At 38.6% G+C, this 15,693-nt stretch overlaps 1 protein-coding gene across 1 annotated transcript in view; it reads left to right on the forward strand.

The window, feature by feature from the left end:
* Positions 1-15,693, forward strand: part of GRK5 (G protein-coupled receptor kinase 5) — a 336,045-nt gene that overhangs the window by 251,509 nt on the left and 68,843 nt on the right. The window lies entirely within an intron of this gene.

The following is a 15,693-nucleotide window of genomic DNA, read 5'->3' on the forward strand; positions in this document are numbered from 1 at the left end:
GGGACAGAAAACTAAAGTAAGGGGTTGGTTGGTTGTTTTTTTCAGGATAAGGGAGACATAGGTTTGTAGGCAGTAGGAAATGATCCAGTAGGCAAGGAGAGATTCAAAATAGTGAGAAAGTTGGAATGACAGAGGGGGCAATCTCTTAGAGGAGGCAGGATGGGATGGGATCACTTAAATAGTTATATGACTTTGGGGAAGTTACTTTCCAGACAGAATGCTGGAACAAAGACAAGAAGAACAGAGTTAGAACTGTGCCTGAGGTACTACCTAACTCTATGGCTCTTGGGGAAGACACGTAAAACTCTTATTTCCTTATCTGTAAAATGGGGATAATAATAGACTACCAACTCCCTGGGCAGTTCTGGGACTCAAATGAGATAACACGTGTTGAGAGCTTTGCAGATCTTTAAAGTGAGGATTAAAAACCGCCCTCACCTTCTAGTACAAATCCTTTTTAGAACTGGTTATTCTGGGGGCAGCTGGGTAGCTCAGTGAATTGAGAGTCAGGCCTAGAGACGGGAGGTCCTAGGTTCAAATCTGGCCTTAGACACTTCCCAGCTGTGTGACCCTGGGCAAGTCACTTGACCCCCATTGCCTCACACAGAAGTTAAGGGTTTAAAAAAAAAAAAAGAACTGGTTATTCTATGTTAGACTTTCTAGCTTTCAATCCTGCCTTAATACCCTCTCAGGATGATGCATCATGCTCCATCTGAGCAAACCTAGACAGATTTCCTATTGCACTGGTTGAAAGACATGGAGTTAGAGAATGAAACAAGTGCTGATTTGAAAGTTAAGAGACCTGGGTTGGCTATAGCATCATGGGCAAGCCACAGAAGATCAAAAGACTATAGAATTTCAAGCTAGAAAGAACCTTAAACATCATCTAATTCAATCTCCTTATTTTACACATGAGGAAACTGAGGTGGAAAGAAGTGAAGTGTCTAAACCAGTAATTCCCAAAGTGGGTGCTGCAGTGATCCAGGGGAGACGGTGATGGCCACAGGTGCATTTATCCTTCCTATTAATTGTTATTAAAATTTTTAAAAATTTATTTCCAGGGGCACTAAGTTATATTTTTTTCTGGAAAGGGGGGCGGTAGGCCAAAAAACTTTGGGAATCACTGATCTAAACCAAGGTCACATAGATTATAAGTGGAAGGGTCAGGATTAGAACTCAAGTCTTCTGACTCCAAATTCTACCCTTTCCCTATTATATCATGTTTATTTCAGAGCTTCAATTTTTATCTGTAAAATAGGTATAATTATGTTTGTATTGCCTAAATCTCAAGGTTGTTGGGGGTGGGGTGTTATACATGGTATAATGGACATAATGCTGGACTTAAGAGTCAGTAAGCTCAGGGTTCAAATCCTATCTCAGACATTACCAACTATGAAACCTTGTGCAAATCCAAACCTCATCTTTCTCTACTGTAAAATGAAGAGGCTGGACTTAATGAACTTTAAGGTCCCTTATATTTCTAAATCTATGATCCTATGAAGTTAGATAATAGATACAACAGTACCACATAAAGTACTATACCTATATGAGTTATCATCACATTATAATAATTATAGTAACAATGATAAAAAATTACGTACTACCCATCCATCTTCCTTTCTGTCTGATAAAAAGCACTGCTTACTCACTGACCTGTTAGAAGGAAGAAGAAGACAGTGGGCTTCTCTTCATCTCTTGCCAGCATAACTTCAACATTTATAGCAAGGCTGCTTAACCTGAGGTCTAAGACCTTTAAATATATATAGGGGTGTGTGTGTGTGTGTGTGTGTGTGTGTGTGTGTGTGTGTGTGTGTGTGTGTGTATTTGATAACTATTACAATATAATTGGTTTCCTTATAATCTCGCGTATTTTATTTTATGCATTTAAAAACATTATTCTGAGGCATTCATAAATTTCACTAGGTTGCCAAAGGGGTCCGTGACACAATAAAGGTCAACAACCCTGGCTTTAGAGGGTATCAGTGGCTTTCAGTTCTGGGCTTCCCCTTAAAGGCCCCCAAACCCCAGCTAAGGAATGGAATTCTGGGGCTGGAATGGAATGTCTTCTGTAGAGACATTGCGTGCAGAGTTTTCCCAGGGCTGACGCAGATTCCACTTTGCTGTGTGCTGGAAGGGTCAAGGGTAGTGAGTATGCAGCTGTGGAACAAGTCCTCCCTTCCTCTCTCCTTTTCTCCCTCCTTTCCTCCCTCCCATGCTCCCCTCCCTCCCCCAGGAAGAAGTTTCCAGCAGGGCAGCCCTCTTTTGCCTGGTGCCTGTGGAGAATTTCTGAATGTAATCAAAGGATTTCCTAGTTCTGGTCAAATGGGGTGAAACCAGCAGCAATTATCAGGGCCCCACATTGGCCCCCTGGGAGCCTCTTGGTTCTCAAAAACCCTTGGGAGTCTCCTCACTTTTTCCTGAAAGCTGAATCTACATTGAGAAATTGCAAATAGTTTATACAGGGAATGTTAGCTGCCCACATCTGAAAATATACACATCATTAAGCCATAAGTGCTTGCGTCTGGAGATAGAGCAGGGGGAAAAGTGGGGGGGGGGGGGGCTGACCTTTTGTCCATCCACTGAACCACTTTTAATTAGTGTGGAGCTGGCTGGTGAAATGTTTTTGCAAACTGAAATATAGCACATGTCGATCGTGAGTGTGTTACCCAAACAACACTGGAAATGACACACAATGAGTCAAAGTCACCTCCATGCCTCCAACAAACCAGAACTGAGGCGGTTTCATTGAACATGAGTAGAAGCACAGTGATTGGGGAACCTACTATCTCCGGAGGCAGCCCATTTCATTGTAGAATAGCTAACATTGTTAGAAGGTTTTTCCTTTATTCAAGAAAATATTGGGCCATTTGGCAATTTCTTTCCATAGTTCCTCTAATTCTAACCCCTGGGATCAAGGAAGACAATTCTAATCTGGCTTGGTAGCCCAAAAAGTTCTTGAAGATGGCTGCCATTTTCCTCCAAGTCATCTTCTCTTGTCTAGGTCAACATCATCAGTTCTGACCCATTCCTCCTTATGCCGTAGTGTCTAGTTCCTTCATTATGCTGGCTGAATTTGCTGATGTTTCCCAATGTCCTTTTCCAATGCAGCTCCCAGATGTAGTACAGGGATCCTGCATTTAGTTAATAGTAAAAACTTGTTAACTTTAGTTGAAAACTTATATACACTACTGGTCTTTATCCTTTCCTGAGAAGTGGATTCCATAGGAAGAAGGGGGCAGAGAACAAGATTGCCCTGCAAGCTTGAAAGGAGGAGTAGAGAGATGGACTGCTCAATTGATGCTAGGAAGGAATGGGTGCAGAAACAAGAGGCTGGCAGAGTAAGGTGCCCTGAAGACAGTTTGACTGAAAGTAGTTCAGGGATATACCTTCAAGTCATTGGTCTTTGAGGACTTTTGGTCCTCTCCCTACTCCTGAGTAGGCTAATCAGAGACTGATGGCCATGCTCAATAAGAGCAAGGGTGGGACTTCAGCTGTGACAGTGTTAACTCTAGATTTCAACCAACAGAGTGGGTTGACTTCATGGCTCGTGCCTGTCCAGAAAAAATGGATAAAAGGTAGATGTGCATTCCAGAAACACAAGAAACATGTTCTGGGTCTTAGAGTAAGATCAACCATCAAATCTCTCTATTCTTACCTCCAGGATCAATTCTAACAATCCTCTTTGGTCTTTTAAAACTCTTCATAACCTGGCCCCTTCCAACCTCTTCAGTATTCATAGTCCTTATTTCCCTCCACATGCTGAACAATCCAGTGACCTGGCCAATTTGCTATTCTTTGAATACAATATTCTTACCTTCCAGTTCCTGTGCATTTCCCCCTGGCTGTCCTATCTGCCTGGAATTCTCTCCTTCCTCATATCCAATTCCTACCTTCCCCTGGCCTTCTTCAGTTCTCTGCTAAAATCTTATTTTCTGCAAGAACCCTTTCCTTGTCTTCTCTAGTGCCTTCCCTTTGAGGTTACCTCCAATTTATGCCTATATGTCTCATTTGTACATAGTTGTTTAATTGTCGTCTCCTCCATTAGACTGTAAGCTCCTTAAAGGCAAGGGCTTGGTTTTTTGTTTTTGTCTTTGTTTTTGTTTTTTTGTATTCCCACAATTTAGCACAATGCCCATCACAAAATATTTTATTTTCTCATTCATCAAGAGTTTTTAAAATCAGCTGTGATGTGTCATGTCCTGCCCTCAAGAAGCCTACCTCACTACCCTGGGAATGTATAGCACATAAATAAATGAGTGTATTCATGATCATTAGAGAAGGGAGAGATAACTAACAATTAAAGGGAATGGAGGAAGTTGTCACAGGGCAAGTGGGACCTTAATTGAGCCTTGACAGAAGCTAAGGATTGAGGGGAAAGGGGGAAGAGGGAGTGTATCTCAGGGTTTCAGAAAGGCTTGGGCATGGAGGCAGAAAGAGGGAGGTGGATGTTGATTGTGGGAAGCAACACGTTGGTGCATTTAGTTGATGTATAGAATGTGAGCAAGGGTATGAAATAATTCTAGGGGGAAAATTGGAGCCAGATTGTAAAAGGCTTTAAATGTCAGGCTTAAGAAGTTTGAATTTTGTCCTAAAGGCAGGGAGCCCCTGAAAATTCTCTCCTCTGCTTAAGATAGGGAGTAGGACGTCACCAGGTAGTGAGGTTCTTTTGGGTAGCGTGCTTTATTGGTAATTGGACACAAGGAAATTGATTCCACAAAGACAGATTCTCAGCAAGCCTCTTAGCGATTCTAGCTAATGCAGGAAATTATTTACTTTTTCCTCTTGCCAGTAATGTATCATGCTGAGAGAAAGGAACCAGCCACTAAATACATCCATGCTGCCCCAGAGGCCTCAGCACCATTGATTTGTTGTTTGGGGGTTGTTTTTTGGATTGAATGTTTAGCAATTGATTGTTTCAGCTGTGTGTTGATCCAATTCAGTCAGTAAGATAGCAGAAAGTTCCCCTTCAGCTTTACAGGAGTGCACTTGGAAGGAGTGGTAAGTGTCAAGTTTCTTTTCCATTGTCCAGATATGCTTCACACTCTCCATGTAGACTGGTCTCCTTTTACCTAAAATGGCTCACAAGTCTGCCAATCATCCTTACCCTTCAGAGCCCATCTCCAGCCTCATTTTCTCCAGGAAGCTTTCTCTGACCACACCAATCTCTTCTTTTAGTACTCCTGGTCTGAATACTCTCTTGCACTTGTTAAAAACAATTAGTCTTTTATTTTTCTCCTGTCACTTTGTGTGGATTTGTCTGTGCCCAGGTCACCTTTTCTTGTTCAGTTGTATCCAACTCTTTCTGATCCCATGACTGCAAGGTTTCCTTGGCAAATATATGGGACTGGTTTGCCATCTCCTTCTCCAAATAGGTCACCTTAGGGACTACTAATAATAGATCACAGTTACATAGGATTTTTTAAATCTATTATCTCATTAGAGGTTCACAATGACCTCCAAGGTGGGTAGTACAAAGATGATCTCCATTTATCAGATGAGGAAACTGAGGGTTAGAGGATTTACATGGTTTGTTTAGGATCAAATAGCTAGCACTGGATAGATCTGGGACAGAAACCAGCAATCTGATTCCAAGTTTTATACTCTTTCCCACACTAAAATGAAGATTCAACATAGCCTACTCTATGACATCTGAGTAGGAATAAAATAGAGATTGCTTACGTGTAAAGCCAAGACCATCCTTCTTTGTGGGCAAAAGTGCCTGTATGATTATCATTTACCTGTCACCAACCTGGAATACTAAGAAAGCTTTTCCTCTCTAAGAACATACTTACCAACCCCCAGAAGCCTTCCTTAGGAGCTGCAGTGCCTGACATTAGTCATACCCTGCCATTTATACCTCCATGCACACATATACTCATCTCCACTCCTATTTGGATTGAATGGAAATATAGGCATTTAGATGGAAATATTATCTGAGAGGGTAGATATATAAATTGAGCAATTATCAACCATTAACATTTGAGTCTGCATAAAAGTCTCAGCAGTCTAATAATATTGAAAGGGACCTTAGAAATTAATTTCCCCTTTTTAAAGTTCAGGAAACTGAAGTCAGGAGAACAGTGACTTGTCCAGGGTTGCACAACTAAAAGGTGGAAGAGCCAGGTCTCTAGCCCAAATCACCTAACATCTAGTCCAGTGTTCCTATCACACCACTACATTGTCCTTGAGGAAGTGGAACATGTCAGATAGTTCTGAGTAGAAACAGATTGGCTCTGGAGTCAGTGGTTCAAATCCCATTTCTGACTCCTACAGCTTATATGACCTTGGGAATTCAGTCAACAAGTATTTATTAAACACCTAACATATGCCAATCATATGCCTTGCTGAGCCTCATTTCCTCATCTGTAAAATGAGAGAGTTGGAATAAATGATGGGAGAAGAAAGGGAGGGAAAGATGTGGCAGGATTAAAAGGAAAAGCTTCTTGTCTTCCTAAAACTATACCTGAGGACTTTAGACTATGACTATGCTTTAATGTAGTGATTCCAAAAGTGGGCGCTCCTGCCCCCTGGTGGGTGCTGCAGTGATCCAGAGAGGCGGCGATGGCCACAGGTGCATTTATCTTTCCTATTAATTGCTACTAAAATTTTAAAAAAATTAATTTCTAGGGGGCTAAGTAATATTTTTTCTGGAAAGGGGGCAGTAGGCCAAAAACGTTTGGGAACCACTGCTTTAATGCTTCTTCCCAGAGTTTCTTAGTAGAGTTCCTTATTCTTGCATTCGCCATTGAATCAATATGGTTAAAGAACTTTTTGATACTAGTAGCAAAGTATTCAGGGCTTCTACATATTCTCAGAAGTCTGGTGAAAGCTGGAGCAGTGAAAGAAGTTGGAAACCTTAGCTGACATGTCTTTGGAATTAGCAGTAGAAACCAGGTCTGAGCCCAGAGATGTTTCTTCATAAGACATGAGGTTCAGAGCAGATCCCTCTGAATAGCATCTTATCTCTTTGTTAACATTTTAACACAGATTTCTCAGTTATATCTTAAAAATCATTTTGATGCTTTTTGTTTCTTTTATCATCATAGTTATCCCCAGCATCCCTCTGCTACCCCCTTCCAGAGAGCCATCCCACAAACGAACAGTATTTTTAAAGAGGAAAAAGAATCAGCACAACTAATGAATATATTGGAAGAATCTGAAAACATGCACACAAAGCACTTGTGTGGTCTTCTCACCTCCATAAAGGGACAGGTTGGGGGTGATTTCTTATATCTCTTCATTCAAATCCTGCTTGATCCTTGTAATTTTGTTACATTCACTTGTGACTTCTTGGTGTGTGGTTTTTCTTCTTATATATATGATTTTAGTCATCATATACACTATTTTCTTGGTTCTGCCTTCTTTACTCAGCATCAATTCATGTAAAATTCTTCATGCTTCTCTGCATTCACCAAACATATAATTTCTTTTAGTACAGTAACATTCCATTACATTCATATACCACAATTTGTTTAGCCATTCCCCAATCTATGAACATTTGAGTTGTTTCTAATTCTTTGGTATCACCAAAAGTTCTGCTACAAGTATTTTGGTGTATTTGAGGACATTCGCATCAGTAGCTTCCTTGGGGTGTAAAACCAACAACTGAGTCTCTGATTCAAGAGATGTGGACATTGTAGATACTTTATTTGCATAATTCCAAAATTTTTTCAAAATGGTTGGTTGTACTATTTCACACCAACAATGTATTATTGTATCTGTCATTTTACCACTTCTCCAACAACTATTCCCATTTTTAATATCCTTGCCAGTTTTCAGGATGTGAGGTAAAACCTCAAGGTTGTATTGATTTCTCTTATTTCTCTTATTATTAGTGATTTGGAGCATCCTTTCCTGTGGTTGTGAATACTTTGCAATTCTTTTGAGAACTGTTTGTTCATAACCTTTGTAAGGGAATGGCTTCAAAATCTATTGCTAAATATAATATGTATTTAATAATATGCACATGTAATAATTAATGTACATAATATTAACCTTAGATAACAAACAATTTGTTACAAAGATTTTTTTTCCTATTCGGCTACTTCCCTTCCAATTCTAGGTGTATTAGTTTTGTCTGTGCAGGAGTAATTGCCTTTATCTTTTATTTGGTTGTGAATACAACTCCTTCCCATAACATGTGAAAGGTATATTATCTGCTTCTCTTCTAATTTCCTAATAGCATGATCTTTATTATCAAGATTGTGTATCCATGTAGAAAGCATAATATTTAACTACACTTTCAGTCTCAGCATCTAGCAGGGTGCTCTGCACTAAGTACATCCAGAAGTGTTTTCAGGATTGAAAAAAATAGAAAAAATGAGATTTGGCTAAAACAACCAGCAAAAATAAGGGAATCCAATACCCAAATACCAAGAATGGCTCAGAAGATAGAAGCAGTACAAAGAGGAAGACACTGAGAAAAAGTTGTCCTTAAAGGGATTTTATATGACAGTCATTGTTATTTACCCTTTAACTGTCTCTTTCCTTTTTATAGTATGGGCCCTAGAAATGACCTTAGGGATAGCAAAGTAATCTATCCTGGCCCAAGATAAAGCAGACAGATTGCCCCACCGCTTCTCTCAACATCATATTTGTCATAAAAAAGGCATGAGGGATGTTTGTCAAACTGCCACATTCCCTCTCAAACTGACCCTTTGGACCCTTTGATACAGTTTTTGTAAGAACTTCCTGGTACTGATGCTTATTCCTTACATGAGTATACCACTTCGTCTTTACTAAACATTGTCATATATGTTATTTTTAATAAAGCTTTAATAATATTTTCTGATTTTTCATCACCATAGTATCCCATGTATCTCTCCCACTCTCCCTTCCTGAGAGCCAATTCATATGACAGAAAGTATTTTGGGGAGAGAAAAAAGTTAGCACAACTGATTGATACATTAAAAAAAAAGTCCCAAAACATTGCAAAGTGTAACAGTTCCCATCTCCACAAAGGGGGTAGGTGTCTTTGGGACACTTTGGGAGTGTCTTCTCATATCTCTTCATTCTGAGTCTTTTTGGATCTTTGTAATTTCGTTACATTTAGTTTTGATTGATGGGGGGAGAAGGTTGTTCTTTTCATTCAAATTATTGTAGTTACTATGTATATTGTTTTCTCGGATCTGCTTACTTCCCACTGCAACATTCATATATTTCTTCCCATACTTCTCTATTTATCACACACTTAATTTCTCATTGCACAGTAATATTTCATTATATTCATGTTCCACAGCTTGTTTAGCCATTCTCCAATTGATGGGCATCTATTTTTGTTTCCAATTCTTAGCTAACACCAAAAGAGCTTCTGTAAACATTTTGGAATATGTGGGAACTTTTTTGCTTATTGATGGCTTCTATATAAGCCCAGCAACTGAGTCTCTCATTCAAAGGGTGGTATTTTATTCCCATTATTTGCATAATTAAAATTTTATTTCCAAAATGGCTATATCATTTGCAGTTCTACAACAATATTTATTATTCTTATCTTTCCATAACCCTCCAATAATAACCATTGCCATTTTTATCATTGCTGCCAATTTTCAGGATATGAGGTGAAACTTCAGGGTGATTTTGACCTGCATTTCTCTTATCATTATTGATCTGAAGCATTTTTTCATGTGGTTGTATCATATATATTATTATTATTTCATCTGATCGGCAGAATTACCTGGAGAAGCAGGCAGGCATCTTATAGATAAAGAAGCTAAAAGTCTCAGAGAGGACCATAATTATAGCTTTTTATCTGGAATTAAAGATGCATAGCATCATAGATTTAGAGCTGGAAAGGGCCTTATGGTTGAAAAGTTGGAAAGGTCAGCTATGCATCACTTCCCTGCCATTTTACTAAGGAGGAATCAAAGGATAAAAGTGGTAAAGTGACCTATCTGTGTCCACATCAGGCACTATATCATAGGTAGCAGAGCCTGAATTTAAACTCAGGTCCTAGACCCCCAAGTTCAGGAATCCTTATGCTTCCCTGGGCTGCCAGGTTCGTTGATTTTGTCCATGATCACATAGGAAGAGAATAGAAGAGTTGGAACGGACACCCAGGTCCTCTGACCCCGAGCTCATTGTTTTGTCCACTTATATCAGCTGGCATCCCAAGAGTAAAGTGAAACTAGATGCCTTTCGCTCCATTTCACCCCATAAATCTGAGACCAAAGATTCACCAGAAACCTTCTTGCCATATAGAACTTCTTGTGTCTTGATAAATAAAAAAGGAAAGGTGAAAGTAGTTTTGCCTCTTGTAAAAAGGTTTTGGTTCTTCTGGGATACATAAGACATTTATCAATTTCCAGCCGTCAAGAGCCAAATTGTATAGGATTGCTTTGAACTCGACAGTAAGTTCTATGTTTTGTATAGGCTATTTCCCTAAGGTTGTGAGCCAAGGAGGCTATTTTCCTTTTATACTGTACTCATAGAATTATCCATTTCAGTGGCAGAAAGCTTTTTTTTTGGAGGAGTCTATTTATATAACTGACTTTGCTATATTTGTGCAAAAGAATCTGATGCTTTCTTGTTCAATTAATCCGATATTAGTTTTTGAAAGGAAACGTCCTTTTGAATCTAAGTCTCAGTTCCATCTTTTCTTTTTCTTTTCTGTTTGAGACTTTTTTTCAGTTCCAGATGTAAAACTGGGCAGCAGTATTTTTTTTAATTCAAGCTGGCCAGGATATTGGCAAAGGTGTAATTTCCTGGAGTGACTTAAAAGGGGGATTGGTTCCATCAGCTTAATCACTTCATGTAATGCCAAAGGCTGGGTTTAACCCAATGGCCATTAAACCAAATGCATTCTTCTATGCTTGTTAATTCTGCTCATTAGGTCTTTAATGTGAGTTGAGCCTTTTAGAGCCATGTGCCAGATCCACAGTTATAAGAATGGTTTCACAGGATTTTGCTGCTATCTTGGTGATTTCATCTGTATGGGATGGCTTCTGCCTTGACCCTAGATCATCCTTCATATTAGTTTAGAAGATACAAAATGAAGACCAAGAAGGAGTGGAAGAAAATTGGACTTTCTCAATGGTCACATTATAAGTAGTGTCTACTGATGTTCCTGAAGTTGGAACCCAAAATTAGAAAGCAGTACTGGGGGCAGCTAGGTGGTTCAATGGATAGATAGAGCTGGAAAGAGGAAGTTCTGGGTTCAAGTTTGACCTCAGACCCATACTAGCTATGTGACCCTGGGCAAGTCACTTAGCCCCAATTGCCTGGCCCAGTGATGGCAAACCTATGACATGCGTGTCAGCACTGACACATGTAACCATTTTCGATGACATGCAGCGCAAACAGAGAAGTATGGGGCCACATGCCAAGGATGAAACATTTGCTATAGTGTAGTGTAGACACTCTGTGCACTATAGATGACAATTCTACCTATATTAATTTACCTATTTTGGTTTATTAAATACAGTTATGTATTATAATTAAACATTTTTGTTATTTCAACTATAAATATCACAAAATTATGGGTTTTTTCTCAAAGTGACACACCATGTGAGTTATGCTTGGTTTTTTTGGTGAATTTTGACATACCAAGCTCAAAAGGTTGTCCATCACTGGTTTAGCCTTTCTTACTCTTCTGCCTTGGAATCAATACTTAGTATTGACTAAAACAGAAGGTAAGGGCTTAAAAAAAAAAGAAAGCAGGACTAGTAATTAATATGATCCTGAGAAGTAAAGACTGGCTGAAGTGCTGAAATCTCAGGGTTGGAAGTAGGGGAAGGGTGGTAAAGAAACAAGACACTTCAGGTTAGATAGCCANTTATAAGTAGTGTCTACTGATGTTCCTGAAGTTGGAACCCAAAATTAGAAAGCAGTACTGGGGGCAGCTAGGTGGTTCAATGGATAGATAGAGCTGGAAAGAGGAAGTTCTGGGTTCAAGTTTGACCTCAGACCCATACTAGCTATGTGACCCTGGGCAAGTCACTTAGCCCCAATTGCCTGGCCCAGTGATGGCAAACCTATGACATGCGTGTCAGCACTGACACATGTAGCCATTTTTGATGACATGCAGCCACAAACAGAGAAGTATGGGGCCACATGCCAAGGATGAAACATTTGCTATAGTGTAGTGTAGACACTCTGTGCACTATAGATGACAATTCTACCTATATTAATTTACCTATTTTGGTTTATTAAATACAGTTATGTATTATAATTAAACATTTTTGTTATTTCAACTATAAATATCACAAAATTATGGGTTTTTTCTCAAAGTGACACACCATGTGAGTTATGCTTGGTTTTTTTGGTGAATTTTGACATACCAAGCTCAAAAGGTTGTCCATCACTGGTTTAGCCTTTCTTACTCTTCTGCCTTGGAATCAATACTTAGTATTGACTAAAACAGAAGGTAAGGGCTTAAAAAAAAAAGAAAGCAGGACTAGTAATTAATATGATCCTGAGAAGTAAAGACTGGCTGAAGTGCTGAAATCTCAGGGTTGGAAGTAGGGGAAGGGTGGTAAAGAAACAAGACACTTCAGGTTAGATAGCCAATGCCAGGCCTACATTGGCTAGTTTTTTTACATTGGATAATTTTCTAGCTTATTTCCTTTTGCATAGTAAAAAGAATTCACATTAATATAGTGCTATATAGCTGACAAAGGGCATTCCATGTGGCATCTCTGTAATGGTAATGCAAAGATTGTTTCCATTTCGCAGAAGTGAATGAGGCTCAGAAAGACTAAACAATTTATCTGTGGTTACATAGCTCTTAAATGATAGAACCAGGATTCAGACCCCAATTTTCTGGTATTCTAAACCCAACCTTTACTTGTGAACCACCTGTTTTGTGGATTGTGCACCCACATGTACCCTTTTTGAATCTCTTCTCTTTCTGCCATCAGACCACATCTTTTCCAACATAATAAAAAAAGCTGACATTTCTATAACTGTTCAAGATTTGCAAGGTACTTGATGTATATTATACCATTTGAGATGCTCCCTGCTCTTCCCTCCCCTCACCCCACCCACTCACCCAGAAACAGAAGTCAGCTTTCAAAAGGCTTTCATAGCAATTAAGGTAAAGCAGGTAAAATTTTTTTCCTTAAGCTTGCAAAGATTATAGACACTTCAAGTTACAGAGCACCCAGATATTCTCTCTACCCTTGCATTTTATCCTAAAATAGCTTTAATATGGTCCAACAACAGCCAGCCTTCTCTTACCTGAACTTGCTCCCATATGTTTAGTCTATTAATAAAAGTTTATTAAGTGCCTACTATGTGCCAGGCACTTTGTTAAGTACTGAGGCTACCATCTTGCCTTCTAGAAACTATGGCAACAATATCTGTCTCTTGGTTACAGGAGACTGAGGCTTGAAGTGATGAGATGACTTGCCCAAGTCAGACTGCTAGAAAGAAACAGCACTGGGATTTGGACCCAGTTCTTCTGACTCCTAATGCAGGGTTCATAGCATATTACTTCTCATTCTTCTGCACACTGATGAGAATTAAGATAGATGCCCTTTACATAAGCTAGTCAATTGTACAAAAATATTTATAGCTGTGCTCTTTGTGGTGGCAAAAAATTAGAAAATGAGGGGATGCCCTTCGATTAGGGAATAGCTAAACAAATTGTGGTATCTGTTGGTGATGGAATACTGTTGTGCTGAAAGGAATAATGAACTGGAGGAATTCCATGTGAATTGGGACCTCCAGGAATTGATGCAGAGTGAAAGGAGCAGAACCTGGAGAACATTGTACACAGAGATGGATACACTGCAGCACAGTCAAATGTTATGGACTTCTATACTAGCAGCAATGCAATGATTCAGGACAATTCTGAGGGACTTATGAGAAAGAATACTATCCACATCTAGAGAAAGAACTGTGGGAATAGAAACACAGAAGAAAAACAACTGCTTGATCACATGGGTTGATGGGAATATGATTGGAGATATAGACTCTAAGCAATCACCCTAATGCAAATATTAATAATATGGAAATAGGTTTTGCTCAATGACACATGTAAAACCCTGTGGAATTGCTCATTGGCTATGGGAGGGGTAGTGGAAGGAGGGGAGGGAAAGAAGATGAATCATGTAACCATGAGAAAATATTATAAATTAATTAATTAAATAAGATTTTGCAAATATTAAAATTCTTTTTAATTTAAAAAAAGATAAGCTAGACTAGAATGGTAATGTTGATCTAGAAGGAGCAAGAACTCTTAAGGCAGAACTTGGTATGACATCAAAAGGAAAGAGAGATGCTGGAGTGCTTTCCACCCAAGGACTCAGGCTTAAGATAGTAGCTTAAAGGGAAATGATTAACAATAAAATATCAGTTACTGTAGAAATAGACATTTACTTTGCATGAACAAATTTTCTATCTCCATTTCAGTAAGGGAGATGAACTCAACTCATCACCAAAGTGCCTTTCCTGAAGTAATACATAGCTTTCATTTGCTTGAAGTAGGATCTAGCATAGATCTGTAGTACTGTAGTGTAGTGGGGCTTATTGAAGGCTAGAGATGTTTTTTTTAATTTTCAATTTTTTCCCAATTATCAAACATTAATTTTTTCTCTTTTTCATTCCTCAAAAAAATCTTTATCAAATATACATAGTCAAAACAAATACTTGTATTGGCTACTTCCAAAAATGTATATCTCATTTTGTGTCGAGTCCATTTCCTCTCTGTCAAGAGGTAGGTAACATTCTTTACCATCAATCAGAGGTGGGTTTTCCAAGAAGCTAGCATTTATAGAGTGCATTAAGCTTTGCAAAAGCTCTTTACAAATATTATCTCATTTTATTCTCACAACAATGCTGGGTAGTGATAATAATAATAGCTAACGTTCATATAGAGCTTATTGTATTTCAGGCATGGTGTTGCTAATTACAATTATTATCTCATGTGAGCCTCCCAACAACCCTGAAAAGTTGGCACTATTATTTCCATTTTACCAGTGGAGAAACCAAGACATAGAGAAGTTAAATTACTTGTCAAAAGTTCACATAGCAAGTAGGTATTTGAGACTGGATTTGTATTCAGATCTTCCTGAGTCCAGGCCTAGGGCACTACCTGCTATACCACCTATCTGATTAGGTGGGACTCTAGGGTAATCCCCTAGAAAACAAGGAAGACAAGTCCTAATGACCCAATTTATGGGTCATTGTTGTAAGAGAATACTTGTATAAAACCCAAATCCACAAATAAAAACATAAATAAACTAAAGTGAAAAATTGCATTCTTTGATCTGCAAATTTACTTCAACAGTTCTTTCTCTGGAGGCAGAGAGAATTCTTAGTCATAAGCCCCTCAGAATTGTCCTGGATCATTGTATTGCTGACAGTAGCCAAGTCTATCATAGTCGATCATTCCACAATATTGCCGTAACTATGTATGAAATTCTCCTGGTTCTGCTTATTTCACTCTGCATCCATTCCCGAAGATCTTTCCAGCTTTTTCTGAAATCAGTTTGCTTATCATTTCTTATAGCACAATAGTATTCCATCACCAACATATACCACAATTTGTTCAGCCATTCTCCAATAGCTAGATATCCCCTCAATTTCCAATTCTTTGCTATCACAAAAAGAGCTGCTATAAATATTTTTGTACAAATAGATCCTTTCCCCTTTTTAATGATTTTTTGGGATCGTAATTATCAAAGCTTTAATTATCATATGCCATCTAATATGTGAAATATTATCATATTAATATAAGATTATATGTTATAATAA

Source organism: Gracilinanus agilis, chromosome 2 (assembly GCF_016433145.1).
Source record: "Gracilinanus agilis isolate LMUSP501 chromosome 2, AgileGrace, whole genome shotgun sequence".
Taxonomy (NCBI): Eukaryota; Metazoa; Chordata; class Mammalia; order Didelphimorphia; family Didelphidae; genus Gracilinanus; species Gracilinanus agilis.